Source organism: Perca fluviatilis, chromosome 21 (genome assembly GCF_010015445.1).
Source record: "Perca fluviatilis chromosome 21, GENO_Pfluv_1.0, whole genome shotgun sequence".
NCBI lineage: Eukaryota > Metazoa > Chordata > Actinopteri > Perciformes > Percidae > Perca > Perca fluviatilis.
Genome location: NC_053132.1, coordinates 3,687,778 through 3,706,746, shown reverse-complemented (window position 1 = coordinate 3,706,746; position 18,969 = coordinate 3,687,778). Strand labels below are relative to the sequence as shown.

General features: G+C 37.7%; 1 pseudogene; it reads left to right on the top strand.

The window, feature by feature from the left end:
• Positions 1 to 6,423: 6,423 nt before the first annotated feature.
• LOC120550563 lies at positions 6,424 to 13,340 on the top strand (annotated as a pseudogene).
• The last annotated feature ends 5,629 nt before the right edge of the window (positions 13,341 to 18,969 follow it).

The following is an 18,969-nucleotide window of genomic DNA, read 5'->3' as shown; positions in this document are numbered from 1 at the left end:
GGGGTCCCAACCAGAGCCCGCCGAGGAGGAAGAAATGCAGCAGTACACGTTCCCAAATACCGTACAACACCTGCCAGTTGAAGAATTGAATTCCATGAACCTGTCTAGGTCTTTCTGTTAGAGGCCTATCTGCAAAGTCTCTTGTATCACAGGTCTAAAACCTGTTTGTGGTTTCAGCAGAAACTAAATCACTGGAAACTAATCAAGTATTTGACCCAGTTTCTGTTCCTTTTGAAACCGTAACCACTGCTGCTTTAAGGTCATAAGAAGCTAACACTGGATAGTTTTTACATGTACGTATGTCAAGTAATAAATCACAAATCCTCCACTTAAAACAGTGCATAGTGTCACACAACTTAATGATTCATTGTTGAATTCATTCTTAATTTCAAGCAACTATTTCCCAGCTATATTTCTTACTTTGCATTGATTATTAAACATATTAGCTGATCAGATGGTCTGTCCCTTCTAAGTACTGTATGCTACTTCAGTCTTTGTGGATTTTTTCTCTGTTAAAATGTTTGGCTTTTTGAGCTCACGTTTGTTTTCCCCGTCTTGGTTTACATCAGAAAATACTGTGCCAGAGATATTTACATCTGTTACTTGACGTAACAGTTAACCGTAATTGAACACAAAAACATTATGTGCACAGCTCCAACAGAGTTTGTGTGTGTCAGAGATGTAAGATAATCATCATTTTAGTCCTGTGATGTACAGGCACTCTGAATTTGGTTTGAAACATGATCGAAAGCTGGAGTCGCCCTCTCTCTTCTGCAACCTCTTTGGATAAATCTGTCTGTGGAACCAGGCAATTACAAAGGTTGTAACTGTCAACAGTATCATTTCATTTGCAGACCAATACATTCTATCACCCACATGGGGAAAGTAGTTGCCTTTTTAAAAGCTAAAACAGTGGGCACATCACTTTACATGTAAGAATTGTTTATATAATCTGGGATTTTCAGACTAGGACGTGACACAAAGCTGGAGGAAATTATCTGTCTTCTGTTGAAGAACCTTTTTGCAGCTACAGCAGGTCTGCCAGGGGGATATCACATTGTATTTATGTATTGTAGGTAAAGTGTGAAACAATATTATATGTGAGTTTACTAACATAAAATAAATGTCCATGTTGAGCGATTTCCCGACTTTCTAGAAGGTCATTGAGAAAGAATTTTTGTAATCTGAGAAACACGTTAGTTGCTATGCAGTTGGTTGTGGGACAAATTGACAGTCCTTTTATTTAAAGCAGAGATTAATTTACTGGAAATAGGCTCTCGTTGGAAGGGAGGGAGGGGTCCTTTTGTTGAAAACAAAAAGTGTAAGTACGCATCTCAACAAAATGTATAACCGGTTTAGTCGTGTAGACATTTTAATGCATAAATAGTACATATTGTACATTTTTTACAGGTTGCAGACTGATCAGGAAGATAATTAAATTTGTGGAGTGTCCTATGTTACCCTGCAAAGTACATTCAAACATTTTCTGTACAGGTGATCATGTGATCAGGTACCAGTGCACATTTCCACAACCTGTAAAACTATCTGTGAAGATGCTTTGCTACATAATGTCTTATTGTCGGCATGATTGACTCGCTGTAATAACTGCTATTATTCTCTTCCAGTTTCCTCTCTGAGATCTTTAACATCTGATCTAGTGGAATCATACTGTTGAAAACGCTGATCAACACCTGCACCAACAAGCCTGTGTCCTCAATTCTCACCATTCATCAAATGAACAATTCAGCAAATGAATGGAACAGTTCCTTCATCAGTTTGACACAGCCCTGCGGTTCGATCAGTCCCTGCGCTGTGAAAATACTTTTATACAAAAGTTTTTATGTGTATACATCCTTCCAAGACTTTTTTGAAATATGTATCTGAGCAGCATATGCCCCCCTTGTAAATGAACGTTGGCGTATAAAGACTCAGTATGAACAGCAGATGCTTGTTGTTCCTGAGTTGTACAGCGTGTATGGTAAGTAAGAAAACACTAATTTTACACCTTAAACAGTGCATAATGTCACACTACTTGCACCCCTTAGGTGCTGAAAGAGTTAATTTAAATTCATTAATTTTTGTGTACTACTATTTGACAGCTGTATTTCAAATTTATCATCCATTTTCAGACATGACTAGTCCGGTGTGTCCCTTCTATATTTGACTTCATGACTTCAAGCATTTTTTCCCTGTTAAAACTCTTTAACAGTTTGTTTGTCTGAGATGTAAGAATCATTTATTAATTCCTGTGGTGTTAAAGCGCTCTGGTTGTATTAGGTTGGAAAAAAGTGTGTGTCCGTGTGCTTACTTGACATACATGTAAAAACTATCCAGTGTTATCTTCTTATGACCTTAAAGCAGCAGTGGTTACGGTTTCAAAAGGAACAGAAACTGGGGCAAATACTTGATTAGTTTCCAGTGATTTAGTTTCTGCTGAAACCACAAACAGGTTTTAGACCTGTGACACTAGAGACTTTGAAGATTTAAGTAACAGAAAGATTTTTATGCCATTACTTCCTCCACAATCTGGTTGGAGGCCTCCCTTCCTTCCTTCCAACAAGAGCCTGTTGTACTTCTATCTCTGCTTTAAATAAAAGACTGTCATTTTCAATAAACCTTCCAGAAAGAGGGGAAACCACTCAACATGGATGATATTTTATGTTGGTAAGCTTATAACCAGTGTTTCACACCTACTGGAGCTGCAATAGGTAGACAATCCGCCCTGACCAAAAGGTTTCTGAGGTTTGGGAGCATTTTGAGAACAAACCGTGGTGGGTTCCTCCCCATATCTCTCTCTGGACCCCACAGCGCTGAAGACAGAAAGTGATGCTCTAAAACAGGGTGTAATATACAGTATGGGTTAAGGATGAGTTTGTTGTTACTTTTCCACACCTAGGTCCTTAAAGGCGAAGGAACAGATTCCTCCAAGGAGGTTTTGATGAATAAATTACGGTTTGGCACTTTAATGTATAACAACTGACCCAACCAATGGATAAGTGCAATATAATAATTAATTCCCTGATTTACACTGAAGAAAGCCCTGTGTCACCTCCTTGCCCTCATACGTTAAAGATTTTATTAAAACCATTTATTATAACCCAGCAGCAACAATCATCTGCTGGTCACTATAAATATGTCAACTTGTTGGTCGGTTTTCAAAAGTTCTTTCTCAATAAACCATCCGGAAAGTGGGGAAACCACTCAACATTGTTACGTTATTTTATGTTGGTAAACTTATAAACAGTGTTTCACACTTTATCTACGATAAATAAAGACTATAGTGGTACCCCACCAGGCAGACCTACTGGAGCTGCAATAGGCTTAGAGCTTTGTTTGGTGTTGGGTGTTATATGTGAGATTACTAACATAAAAGAATGTTCATGTTGCGTGATATCCCCTTTTACTTTGAGAAAAATAACCTTTGGAAACCAACTAACACGTTGAAATCTTTCAGTGGGTTGTAGAACAAGATGACAGTCCTTTATTTAAAGCAGAGATACAAATACAACAGGCTCTTGTTGGAAGGGAGGGAGGCCTCCAACCAGATTGTGGAGGAAGTAATGTCATAAAAATCTTTCTGTTAATTAAATCTGCAAAGTATCTTGTGTCACAGGTGTAAAACCTGCTTGTGGTTTCAGCAGAAACTAAAACACTGGAAACTATTTCCTTTTGAAACCATAACCGCTGCTGCTTCAAGGTCATAAGAAGCTAACACTGTTTTCAACACGATTTTTTCCCTGTTAAAATGTTGGGCTGTTTGAGCTCACTTTTGTTTCCCCACCTTGGTTTACATCAGGAAATACTGTGCCAGAGATATTTACATCTGTCTTGACATTAAATTACTTGACGTAACAGTTATTAAACACAAAAACATTATCTGCACAGCTCCAACAGAGTTTGTGTGATAATGTAAGATAATCATCATTTTAGGTTGAATTGTACACACACTCTAAATTTGGTTGGAAACATGATCGAAGGCTTGAGTCGCCCACTCTTTGTTTGAATCTGTGTTCCAAGTCTGTCATGTTTTTCAAATCTGTGTGTGAGCTGCATATGTGTACTGTATACCATCAAGCTGAGAATAGGGAGGCTTTTCTCTTAAAGGTGTGTAGGGCTGGGCTAGCTCAGTTGGAAGAGCAAGCGCACATATATAGAGATTTACTCCTCGACGTAGCGATCGCAGGTTCGACTCTGACCTGCGGTCCTTTGCTGCATGACATCCCCCCTCTCTCTCTCTCCTTTCATGTCTTCATCTGTCCTATGGAAATAAAGGCCTAAAAATGCCCCAAAAAATAACCTTTAAAGGTCCTATGGCAAGAAAATTCCACTTTTTTTAACATTAATATGCGTTCCCCCAGCCTGCCTATGGTCCCCCAGTGGCTAGAAATGGTGATAGGTGTAAACTGAGCCCTGGGTATCCTGCTCTGCCTTTGAGAAAATGAAAGCTCAGATGGACCAATCAGGAATCTTCTCCTTATGAGGTCATAAGGAGAAAGGTTACCTCCCCTTTCTCTGCTTTGCCCGCCCAGAGAATTTGGCCCCCCCATGAGAGAGAGACATCATGGCTTTCAAACGAGCAAAGTGGCAGTTGGTCAAGGCCACACCCCCACCCTCCACCTTGCCCCCCCCTTTCTCCTCCTCAATAGCTACAGACACAGAAATGGCACATCCTAAGGAAAGCTCATTGTGGGACTGGCTCTAGTGGCTGTAATTCTGCACCAAGGCTGAATTTCGGGAAAGAGACTTCAGATACAGTATTAGGGGACCAGTAAGGCCTATATAAAAGAGACTTCAGATACAGTATTAGGGGACCACTAAGGTCTATATAAAAGAGACTTCAGATACAGTATTAGGGGACCACTAAGGTCTATATAAAAGAGACTTCAGATACAGTATTAGGGGACCACTAAGGTCTATATAAAAGCATCCAAAGAGCAGCATGTCATGGGACCTTTAAAAAAAAAAGTGTAGGGTGTTAGGACTGTTCATGTTGGTCTTTAGACTGGCTTCCTGTCCGTCAAAGAATTGATTTCAAAATACTACTGTTGGTTTATTGCAAAAATACATTTCTGATCTGCTGCTACATTATGAGCTTCTAGACCTCTCAGGTCGTCTGGGAAACGTCTGCTTTCTGTCCCCAGAGTCAGAACTAAACCGGGAGAAGCAGCGTTCAGTTGTTATGCTCCACATATCTGGAAAAAACTCCCAGAAAACTGCAGGTCCGCTGCAACTCAGTTCTTTTAGATCAAGGCGGAAGACTTTTCTGTTTTATGCTGCCTTTCTTTAAATAATTGTTTATTTCTACCACTGCACTGTAACTTTTAACTTTTTATTCCTGTGAAGTAACAAAATGATTTCTGGCTGGTAGACAGCGTTACAGAGCATTTCGGCGTAACACCAGAGAAGCCTCTGTAATTGTATCGAGCCAGAGAAAGGGTAGCAGGAGATTTCTTTACATAGGCCTAATTGTATTTTTATTTTATTTTATAAAATGATCTGTTGTAGCTATGGATGATACTGGGACAGAGCCATCACAGAAGTTCCATTTACTGTGTCAGAAATCACAAATTCTCCACTTTTAAAAGACAAGGCAAGGCAGCTTTATTAGTATAGCACATTTCAGCAACAGGGCAATTCAAAGTGCTTTACATAAAACATTAAGGAGCAGTAAAAACAATTAAAACACAAATTAAAACAATATGCAAGTAAAAATGATCAAAAAAAAAAGTGACTTGGTGTTTTCATTACCCATTACAAGATTGCAGTACTACTTTTCACTAAGTTGTAGCCGTCGCTACAAAGCTTAGTTTAATCTCGGTAAACCTTGCTAAATCCAGGATAGTTCACAGTCTGTCTCTTGATAAGTTCACAGAAATATCTGACAAGTTCACAGATGTTGTCTTTCTTATTGACCTAGTTCACAGACTAAATCTGACCAGTTCACATAATGTCACACCACTTACACCCCTCAAGTGTTCTAATGGTTCATTGAGTCATCCTTTAATCATTTCTCGTTGTATTTCCTAGCTGCATTTCATACTTTGCATCCACGCTGAGACAAATTAGCTGTCCTAAAATTGAATTAAATATTTATACTGTATATATTACAAGTAATGATGTGTTAGGGTCAGGATCTCCTGGTAATTAAACCTGTTACTAGCCTTTTAAACCTGTAAGTGTTTGTCCTCTGTCACTAACAAACAACTTTGCAACTCTAACTTTAAGTACTAAAATTAACTTGAGCCCCCCCCTAAAAAGGGTCTAAAATCGCCCATGAATGGAGGAGAGGAATCAAGTCTGTGTCTTTCTCTTAGTCCTCTTTGTCATCCTGTCTGTCGACATCAGGAAGGAAAACCCAGTTTGTTATAGCGGATTTTTAGAATTGAAGTCTAGCAAAGTGTGCCAGTGAAAGATTCCAGGTGTGCAGCAGGCATGTCAGAGGGAGGGGTCCCAGGTTTTCTGACAGGATATAAGGACTCTCACAGCATCAGATCATCACACTGGAAGCTCCTGTTCGACTCTTCGACAACCAGTGTTGGGAGTAACGCAATTACAGTAATGTATTCCTTTTTGCTGTAACGCAGTAATAAAACGCATTACTAATTAAATTTCAGTAATATTATACCCGTTACAATCTCAGTAACGCGAGTTACAACACATTTTAACATTTAGTGGTGTTTTTTTCTTCACAGGAAAAAAAGGCTGTGAGTGTTATTTCCTGTTGCTGTATTTGACGGTTGAGAGGACTACAGAGACAGATACATTTGCGAGATGGACAATTTCAGGAGTTATTACGCTGCGTTGAAGCAAGGTGTCACATCACAGTTCCCGCGGTCAGAGCCAGAACCAGAGACGGTACAGACAACCTCTGTGTCCCAACAGGTGAAGGTAGGTCAGCGCGGCCAGCAGTGTGTCTGAGCTGCTGACAGATAGAAACATGTCGGGAATTAATGTTTAGGCTTGCTACACATAAATACCATTGCATACAACTGTAAGGTACTTTTTATTTAGTATTTTCATTTTCTCCTTTTTCCCTATTGTACGTTTTACTTCTCTATTTTTATAGCTTTAGTTACTTTGCATATTCATATTAATTATAGAAAATATTTTGAATAATCTATGATCCGGTGGTGAAATTCACAATAACTACCTGCCAAGTCAAACTTCTGCTGTTATTTTGGTGAAAGTAACTCAAAAGTAATGCAAAAGTAGTGTATAGCATTACAATTCAGAGACATTAAGATTGTAATATAACTATTTACTCTCAAATGACAGTAACTAGTAATCTATAATGTATTACATTTTGGAAGTAACTTGCCCAACACCGTACACAACTCATCTGATCTACACAACTTCACCAGGTGAGAACAACCTGGGTGGACAGAGACAGAGGGTGACATGAAGAGAAATATATTTAGACTTTTACTAAACTGTGTAAAACTGTCAGTGTCAGACTAGATTCTACAGGGAATGACTTTTCTGAGCATCATAGAGCGTCAGTCTGTCTGTTGCTTTAAGTACTGAATGTTGCGTTCACTTTTCTAAACAGGTTGAAGAAACGTTCTCAGATAATAAGAGAGTTGCTGGCCTGGGTCGACCTTTCACCCTGGGAATGCTCTATGATGCTCGGAGAGATGAACTGATCCCAGGTAAGTGTTGACTACATTCAACATATTTCTAAATCTGTCTGTCACAGTTATACTTAAAGCAACTCTGAAGTAATTTCATAAAACAGTTAAACTATTTTAACAATAAACATAGAAGACAACCCACTCCCCAAAATAGATAAAAATAACCATTCAGCCCTAATCCTAACACCGACCCTATGAAAATAATTAGCCAATGCTTTGTAATTCAATGTAGTTGTGACCATTCATTAGTTGACTATATTATGGATGCATGATACATTGTTGGTATATTATCCTGCACAGAATATGAAAAATTGAATTGTAAATACTCTTGTATAATTTCAGCTGATTATTACGTCCGTTGAGCCATTTTTACAACATCCCTGGACTAGTGTTGCCCTTATAGTGTTCTTATACTGCACTATAACTATTATTCTTGTATTTTATGTAAAGCATTTTGAGTTGCCTTGTTGCTGAAATATTCAATTAAAGCTGCCTTGCCTATGAAACATGACTCTGATTGGGGATTGGTTCCAAATTAGTGAAAAGATTTTTTTATATGGTTAATTCCTTTGGTACTGTAGAAATCACAGAGTGAGATTATTAGAGCAGAAAAGAGCAGAAAACATAGTTTTGGTATCAATCTTCATTTCATTCTATTAATTTTCTTGAACAATCCACATTAATATACGACAAAACAAAATATAAAAATTCAAAGATATAACACAAACAATCATAAAGTAACAACAACAGAAAAACTCAGAAACAAATACAAATAAAAATAAAATATATATATATAAAAGGATTCATTTGAAAGGAGCAGGCAAAAATAATTAGCTTATTTGTTCCTGCCCTTATTTGCAAAATCATCTAATACAATATAAATAGATATGAACACACGGCATACACTTGTTCAGGTCTTACATACTCTGTTTGATGTCATTTTTCAGTCCATTCCATAGTAGGGTCACCCCACAAACTGAACCACATGCATTTAACAGTAGTTCGCACAAGAGGTTGTTTGAACATACAGTGTCCTCTTAGATGATATCCCCCATCTCTTTCATTAAAGCGATTGTGGTATATACAAGGTAAAGTATTTTCTTTAACTTTAAACATAAATTGTGCAGTTTTGAATGTAACAATGTCCATAAATTTCAGCAAATGCGAATTAAAAAACAGATGATCAGTGTGCTCATAATACCCGGTGATTTATTATCCTAATTGCACTTTTTTGTAATGTGCAAATATTAAGTAGGTTGCTTTTGTAGGTAATTCCCCAAACTTCCACACAGTAAAACATATACGGTAAAATAAGTGTGCAGTAAAGAGTATGTACTTATTTTTATTCAATATCTAGCTAGTTTTGCTCAATAAAGTCTTCCAACTCTTTGCATTAGAGCGGGCTGAGCTTTGACACCTGACCACACACACACACACACACACACACACACACACACACACACACACACACACACACACACACACAAACGCTAACTATTGTAAAACGTTTTAAAATTCTCCTCTTTATCTCTGAAGTCTAAAAGGCCAATACAGGAAGTTTGATTGTTGTGTTGTTATGCAATGCATTCATATTGTTGTATAATATTACCATACCTTTTCAATCCAGTAGTTCCTTTATTACAGTTTTTTCCAACTGCTTACACACGTTTTCAAAACTATGTCTCCTTTTTTCAAAACTCAATACACACAATTCCCAAAACTGTACACACAAAATGCAAAATGCCTCACATCTCCTTCAAAATGAAACGCTGCATTCAAAATACCATAAACTCATCTCAAAATGAAGCATTTGCATCAAATGGCAAACACTTTTTTCATAATAGTAAATATATGGATATACCATGTACACACTGTTGTTCTAAATCTAAAGCTCTTTTGTCTTTTATAGGCTTATAGCTACATTTACAATGTTCTAGAGAGACAGTAGTCTGCTGAAAGTGGTTGAAAAGTCCACTGTAAAAAACAATGTAATGTTACAGTAGAACAGAAAATATGTATTGGGCACAACATTAAGTTTGTAAGAGTAGCCCAGTGTTGTATACAGTAGCATGAAACAAGAAAATACAAGTACTAACATATGTAAACCAAAGGTATCATTTTTAGAATAAAGAATATGTGTGTGTGTGTGTGTGTGTGTGTGTGTGTGTGTGTGTGTGTGTGTGTGCGTGTGTTGTGAGTGTTTGTCCATGCCTGTGTGTCGGGGCGGGGTGTGTGTGTGGGGGGGGGACGGACAGAACTGTAAAACAAAGTGATTGATTTGTAATGCTGAAATAGTCATTAGATAGTTGCATGCAGTATGGACGCCACCTTAAAGCTACTCAAGATGGGCTTCTCTCCCTGATCTCATCAGAGATGGCTCTCCTTCTTCCTCTTCTTCCCTCCTCCTCCTCCTTGTTGTCCCCTTTCTCTCCCTCCTCCTCCTCTTGCTCTCTGTCTATTGTTGGCATCCATTGTTCAAAACAGGTTATCTGACCTTTGACCTATGTATAGGCCTATACTAAAGCAATGATTGGTTAGTGTTCAGTTATGACATAATGTGTTTGCAAATGTGAGAAGTGTGTGTGTGTGCCCTGGTAAATAAGTGTAGCATTTTGATTGGTTGTGTTTAGAAATGGATAGCAAGTCACTTCCTGTTAGATTTTTGTGTCTTAGGTAGAGAATTGTGTGTAATGTTTTGAAAAAAGTGTTTTATGCAATTGAAAGCTGAGTGAAAGGCTGAGAAATAGCTTATGGTTTTGGAGATTTGCTGGGTAGTTTTGCACTTTGAGTGAGAGGTTTCAAAAATCTTGTGACATGAAAAGATTTTGTGTGTAAGCAGTTGAAAAAAATTTTAAGTAGATTCATGTCAAAGAATGAATCAAGCAATGAATAGAGAAGCTGTTTAGAGAACTGCTGACAGAAGAATAAGCTGCAACATGTAGAAATCTAAATGATTATTATTATTTTTCTGTGACTTTACATTAAAACGATTTTCCTGCTTTATCAGATGACTGATGGTTTATAATTTCTATAGGTTTGACATTGTGGGATGATGAAACTCTACAAGGGAAGATAAAACAAAGCTCTCAGCGCTCCAGTGACTTTGACATGACTGCATCTGACTCCACTGAATCCAAGTGCAATCTGCTGGATGTTGATGCTTCTCTGAAGGCCAGTTTCCTAGGTGGACTGATTGAAGTCGGAGGATCTGCCAACTATCTGAATGATCAGAAGCAATTCCACAATCAGAGCAGAGTGACGTTTCAGTACAAAGCTACCACCAACTTCAAGCAGTTAAAGATTGAAAATCTAACCCTGCACACCCAACAGATAGATGTCATGAAGAAGAGCTCAGCAACACATGTAGTCACAGGCATCCTTTATGGGGCAAATGCTTTCTTTGTGTTTGACAGTGAGAAGTTAGATACCGACAGTGTTCAGGAAATGAAGGGCAGCATGCACGCTGTGATAAAGTTGATCCCCTCATTTAATATTGATGGGGAAGTTAAGATTTCGCTGAGTGAAAAAGAAAAAGACCTGATAAATAATTTATCCTGCAAATTTCACGGAGACTTAATTCTTAAAAGCAACCCTGCAACATTTGAAGATGCAGTGAAGACCTACGTAGAACTCCCGAAGCTACTGGGAGACGAAGGAGAGAATGCTGTTCCAGTGACGGTCTGGCTGATGCCGCTGAAGAATTTCAACATTGAAGCTGCTGAGCTGAAGACAGACATCAGCCATGATCTAGTTAGGAAGATCGAGGATAATCTAGAAGAATTAAGGGAAATAGTACAGAGATGCAACGATTCTCTAGAAGATGAAGTGGTGGAGCAGTTTCCTGTGATTCATAAAGAGTTGAGCACTTTCCAAACATTGTGTGGTAATTATGCAACTAAATACCAGCAGGCCTTGGCAAAGTATCTTCCCTCCATCCGTGAAGGTGAAGAAGATGAGAGCTCACTGAACCAACACTTTGAAGACAGAGACACATCATCATTCAATCAGAAAAAACTAACCAAGTGGCTGGATCGTAAAGAGAGAGAAATCAACGTCATCAGATCCTTAGTACTTACCATGGAGGGAATAAAGATCGTCCCAACTCAGTCAAAGCTTGACAGACAGGTTCTTGCTCCAGGTGTAGAAGATGCTCTGTGCTTTGTTTTCACTTCAGTAAAAAGGGGTGATACGCACGGAATTGATGTGATGGCCGATACTTGGACTTCCCAGGAAGTACCAAGGAAGATCCATGGTACTACTCACCTGAAGTTTTCACCAAAATGAGAGAAAAGCCAAAGCTTCCAGAACATTGCCAACGCACAGAAGAAAAACAGTCGATTCTGTTTCTTCATAGCAGTCATTGCTAACAAGAACTACACAGGAGCAACCATCTACCATTACAAGAACGGCATTCTAGTCAGTGAAGATTTGTCAAACGAACTGCCTCCTGTGGAGAACATCACAGACAGAAGACAACTGATCTGGTGTAAGTCTGTTTATGTGCTTTTTTGATTTAAAAAACATGCTGTACTAATAACTCTCCTCCAGAAACCTGTTTGACCATCAGAATAACTGGTAACACATTTTGTTTTGGTCTCTCCATCAGATGCCTGTGATCTCAACCTGGACCCAAACACTGTAAACAACAACCTCATTCTGTCTGAGGGAAACAAGAAGGCAACATCTGGAGCATGGCAGTCATATCCTGATCACCCAGAGAGGTTTGATACACAGCCTCAGGTGTTGTGCAAAGAGAGCTTATCTGAGCAACATTACTGGGAGTTTGAATGGAGTCAGAGTTCTGACGGAGCTATTTTTGTTGCCGTTGCGTACAATGAAATTGAGAGAAAATCAGACAGTCTAGATGCTGACTTTAGAGGAAATACCATATCGTGGGCTTATGGCAGATCTGCTGAACCTACAAAATCGGATCCCAGACTTTGTGCATGGCATAAGGATGAGGAGGTGGACGTTCCTTTCCCCTCTGATGGCTGTAACAGAGTTGGGGTGTATCTGGACTGGCCTGCTGGCACTCTGTCCTTCTACAGAGTCTCCTCTAACACACTGAGGCACCTCTACACCTTTCGCACCACATTCACTGAACCTGTTTACCCAGGATTTGGGGTTTATAATACATCCAACTATGTGCACCTGCATCCAGTTAAATAAGAGCAATGACAAAGACCTGTTAGATTATTGGTCTGTAAATATGGATATGGGTTTACATTTTATCTTGAACATGCTTCACAAATTTAAACAATGCATTCAAACCCAGAGGGACCAGGAACATTGATGATGTAATCAATAGGTGGCTGTATGTGTGATTTTCTGTCAATATCTTCATGTTGATTTGATGCGCAGCCTTTTAATTCTACTTTGTAATACTACATTTCTATTGTAATTCTTGATACTTAAAGATAAAGAGCTTATATTGATACACAATTGCTTCGTCAACACTTGTATGTTGAAATATAACTGGGATGGGTGATGGGATATAAATTAGCTTAAGTGCCTTTTTGTTTTACTTAGCATTTTCTTTTCTTCTTTGTGTATTATTATTCTTAAATAGTTGTCTTTTCAGAATCCAAGAGGAATCATGAAGTTTGTCTTTAAAGTCTGTACCTTAAGATTGAGTTTGGGTTCAGTTAACGACTACTGTTTTGAGGAGAGAGTCACTGTTAACACATTTTTATGTTAGATGTTAAGAACATTGCTGATGTTTATAGAGTTGAAGAAATGTATTTTCCTGTTAATCATTTGATGTTGATGTGATGCACAGCCTTCTTCTCAAACTGGTTAGTGCTTCACAGTCATTTAAACTCTTCATTAGTTGGTACATACACAGATAATTCTTTTTATTTTAACATTTTATTCTACTTCCTGATACTTAAAGAGAAAGAGCTTATATTGATACACAATTGCTTTTGTCAACACAAGTATGTTGAAATATAACTCATAACTCATAGCTGATGAAAAAGATAAATGATTAACTTGTTTTGTTGAAATTATCATGTTGATGATGGGATATAAATTAGCGAATGTGCATAATGTTTAATTTAGCATTTTGTTCATTTCTTCGCGGCGCGTTTTTTTAAAAACATTTTCAGAATAAAAGAGGAATCATTTAGTTGTGCTGATAAGTCTGTACCTTAGACTTAACTTTGGGTTTAATTAATGCCTACTGTTTCAAAGGAGAGAATAAATGTTAACACAATTTTTTAATGTTGGAAGTTAAAGCACGTTGTTGTTGATTATAGAGTTGATGAAATGTATTTTTCTGTTTATCAGTTGATATTGATTTGATGCACAGCCTTCTTCTTAAACTAGTCTGAGCTCCACAAGGGTTAGGGTAAGCAGTTTAAACTTTCATTGGTACATCCCAGATCATTCTATTTATTTTAACTTTGTATTCTACTTGCTGATACATAAAGAAACAGCTAATGTTGATACACAATTGCTTTTTCAACCCAATGCAAAAAAAATAATAAAAGAAGCAGGAGAGTCACTGTTTTGTTGCAAACCCTGCTGCTGTTTACAGAGCTGAAGAAATGTCAGATTACTGTGACACTGTAACACCTGTTGGATATGTTTACTCTCTTCTTGAGCAGAATATTCAATAAAGTGGAGACCTGACGTCACCACTGTGTGCTACTTTATTTCTTATAGATTAAAAAGTTGACTGTACCGAAGATTATAACTTTTATTATTCATGAATCGATACATTACCATATTTTAATACAAAGAATCCTACAATGATAGAACATAAATCCTCAGAGGACTTTATACCTTCCTTCTTCACAGTATCATAAGAACACATGTAGCACTTCCTACGCAGTAGTAGATAAGTTAGGACCAGGCTCGTTGGTTCATAGGAGCAGTTTGTGGCTACAATAATAATAATAATAATAATAATAATAATAATACCCAGACCAAAAAAGTGATTTTGAATGTCGGCTTGTTTATATAAAAGGAGTAGAAATAGTAAATGGTATCAAATAACACAGTTTACATACAAAATTCACAATACATAGACAATATTTGCATTTAAATGCGATCTATTCAAGTTTTACCCTTTTCTTGGGATGAAAAAATAAATGAAATACTATTCTTCTTATTTTCAGTTTAACTCCAGCCTATTTGGTTTGGAGAATAACTTTCAACTTCAATTAAAGTTTCCATTAAATTTGCTATTTAGTTTTTATAATCTTGAGTTAACTCTTTAAATTCTATTTCAATTTAGCTAGCGCTATTTTAGAATCTTTTGTTATTTTCCTATTAACATGCTACACCAATGAGCTGCTGAAGCTAGGCTTTTGAAATATCAAACCCATTTATGCCAGTTCAGCGCAACATAGGCTACGTATGGAAGCTAACACAAGGAATGTAAAATCAAATATAACATTCACAGTTTAACAGAATGAAAGGCTATGGTGGATTATATTTAACACACAGTTAAACCTTAATCAGTCTCTTTCAACAAGAGCTAAATCTTGCTAGCGTAATTACACGCCGCAGTCCATACAAATTCCAAATGATGTGACGAGAAGGAAAAGCTTGTCGGGTTTACAGCGAGTCCGCTTACCCAGATCCCAAGTCCATCAAACTCATTTTTATGTTGTGGTGATAGTTTTACCTTTTCTTGGACTTCTATAAAGCCTTTGACACAGTAGAACTTAACTTTATATTTCCGATTTTTCTCTAAAAAGCTTTTAAAACAATGTACTGCAAAGGCAATAGCTCTATCAGAGTAACAAATGAGACATCGCGAAGATTTGCGCTGCAAAGAGGCATCCGGCAGTGGTGCCCTGCCTCTCCCTACCTATTCATTTTATGTACACAACTCCTTTCCACCCATATTAAAAATAGTGCTTTAAAAGGAATTTTGATTGCAGAAAGAGAAGTTATCCTCACCCAACTAGCAGATGATACTACATTATTTTAGAAAAATGCCAGCCAAGTGTCAACCGCTATCAAAACAATAGAATTATTTTCCGCCATCTTCTGGACTCTGCTTAAATCTGAAGAAGTGTGAACGCTTTCCCCTTAAAGAAAGCGCGACACCTCCCAGGTCTGTAACATACCAATCAACAATAAGATCACTTATCTTGGGATTACTCTAATGAAAAATGAGGAGGAGAGATGCTCTGTAAACTTTAATTTGATTAGTGATAAGACAAAGAAAAATGCTTAAACAATGGCTGCAGAGAGATTTATCCTTGAAAGGACGAGTATTGTTGACAAATCAGAATCAGAATCAGAAAAGCTTTATTGCCAAGTATGTTTACACACCGAGGGATGTGTGGTATACGTAGGTGCAAGTCACATTAAAGCATTAAAGCAACATGCACAAACACACCGAGTCGCCATATGCGCCATTACAACTCTCTCCTAACTCTCGCGCAGATACAGCATGACATGAGGAGAGGAGAGGGAAACAAAAAACGTCTCTCAGACTATCCTCATAAAGATAAGAACAGTTTGGGAACAGGAAAAACACCTCAGCACATAAGCAAACAACAGTACATTTGCACTGCTGCACCTAACATAACACAACATAACACAATACAACATAACAGAAATGTACAGTTGCACATTTCAAGCGGAAAGCGTGGACCTCGGGTAGGGCGTGGGTATAGGTGTGGCCTGCTGAGAAACGGCATTAGCCTGGCAGCACACTAGTGTCTCAGTCCGCAGAATGTCATAGCGATAACACAGCACGTTGCCATGGTGACACCCTTGAACAGTCCAGAACCGGATACTGGACAATCAGCAAGCACTGGGGAGACGGGAGGAACAAGAGCGCTCGCTTGCGAGCCCCAGCAGAAGGTTTATCCCGTCTTACATATGCAGCTATCCCTTTGTTTATGAACAAAAGTTTTGAATTCATTGATAATTTTTTTCAATTTTATATGGAAAAAGGAGTCGAAACTTTCATGGATTTAAAAATTAGGCTAAGCATATTTCTATGAAGATCCCACATCATACATGGAATTTTATACATAGCTATATTCTCTAAGGTGGTGGTCTAGAATATTTACTTTGTGTGATTATAAAATAGAAAAAAATTTCCTTAATTTGATCTAAATTCCATAAACAAAATGCTCTTAGCATGGTCATTAATCTATACCAATTCTCCTACCTAGGTGCTTCATCTGAATTATCGGTTTATTAAATTCAAGAATAAATCTTTATTTTATAAAAACTTGGTTCAATAATAACATAATTCTAGTTTCCCAACTACTAAAATGATAATGGATCATTGCTGAATTATTCTGAATTCCCTTCACACTTTTGGGATTTCAATCACCACAAGAGAGAGTTTGCAATTGTTATGGATGCCATCCATTCTGGTATTTTAACTCTCTTAAAAGGGACTGAAGACCAGATTGCTTACCAGCTTTGGACCCTAAATTGACCTCAGTTGGTAATATGTGTTTCGCACCACAACAAGGAATAATAATCCTAACATTCGCTTCTTATTCCAGAGAGATGTCACCAGCACCTAATGTTGTTCCCTAAATGGTCTAACTTTGTGACAACCTGAATTGGGGAATATGTGGAACCTTCCTTTACAAATACCTCCTTATGAATAAAGTCTCTTTCAAAACATACATAGGTATTATCCTGCTAAGCAATATCTCCTTAGGTTTAGCTTGACCTATATGTTAATCTGTCTTAGTGGAATATGTCCAGAAACAATGGTGTACTCTGTTCTGAATGTCCCTACACCATCACTTCTTCTGGAAAAGACTATCCCGATACATTACTGTAATCCTATCCTTTTCTGTGTGGAAAGATGACGTTTGAAGCTCTCAAGACAAAAAAGAAATAACAAAACAAATTACCCACCTCCATTATAGCTTAGGGAAATATCATCTACAAAGCCAAATTTAATAACTCCTAAACCTTCTTATTGTTTGGTAAGAAACGCTAATATCAAACCATCTATGTCCAAAAAATAAGAAAGCTAGCTAAACCTTCCAGTTATGCCTCTCTATTGACACTCCCCTGGCTCCTGCCTTGACTAATGTTTTTTCTGTATTAATGACTGTTTGTTTGTTCTTACTGTTTGTATAAAAGATTAATAAAAAGATTTAATAAAAAAAAACTTCTAACTTCTGGTCAAACTTTATTAAATAACAGCAACAATAAACCACAGTCTACCTGTGTAGACAGAATGTAACATAAAACCCTTCAGAAAATAAAAAATGGGTGCTTAAAACACCATTTGTTTCCTACCTTGTTTCACTTCTGGCCTGTTGCCCACGCTTCTCCTACCGCTTATCTCTTTGTACTGTCAAGTGTTCTCTTGCAAATAGAGAAGAGCTTACAGCCATTCTGATTGCATGGATACAACGGCAGTAGTGTGAAAGTACCAGGATGCCTTTTAACATGACAAACTAATAGGATGCAATACTACTAAGACTTAGAAGGTATACATATTCACTTATTTAACCTGGTTGAATCATAAACTCTTTATGCCTAATATTATGAAATTTGTCTGCACATATTTTATTGTTATTTATTTAAATTAACATTAATCTGAGCTTTCATTTTAATCAGGGATTACAATACCAGATGAAAGTATTTGCTAAGATCCTACATTGATCTTTAACAGATGGTTGCTGTCATCAATCAGTTAAATTTGATGTGTCATTCAACAGTTTAAACATCTTCGTTTGTATTCCATTATGAAAGTGGAAGCTTGTTAGCCTTAACTTCATAATGCTAGCACTGGATTCTCATTACATGTTACTTTTGTTCATGTTATGTCAGCACTCTGCATACTGTATTCCCATTATATCTATAATATGAGTTGCTCCTAAAAACAGCCGTTGGCCGCTGAGTTGCTTCGTACAATCTAATTCATTTGGTCGCTTCCCGGGCTTGCGACTGGCTGACTTTTCTCCACCTTTACTTTTTCAGTATCCACTTTATGGTGACTTTGGCGTCAGCTGTTACAGATATGTATTATTCGTTTCTTGTGTCTCTCCTTTTTCTCCCAGTAGATGTGGGAGTTGTTCGTGAGGCCTTCACTGCATCTTCAAATGTTGCAGGGGTTTCTATCAAGAATATAGTCTCCATAGAATGTGCAGGATAAATTCTTAGTCAGGGTTTTTGTTCTTCAGTCAGCTGTACCTTAGTTTCGCCTCAGCTTTAACGAGTAACAAATTTACCCGCCTTCCATGCTGACCTGGATGTCCTGAACGCTGCTGGACTCGACCTTCTCACTGTCAAACACAAAGACAGCATTTGCCCCATAAAGGATGCCTGTGACTATATGTGTTGCTGAGCTCTTCTTAATGACATCCATTTTTGGGGTTCCATGGTTAGTTGT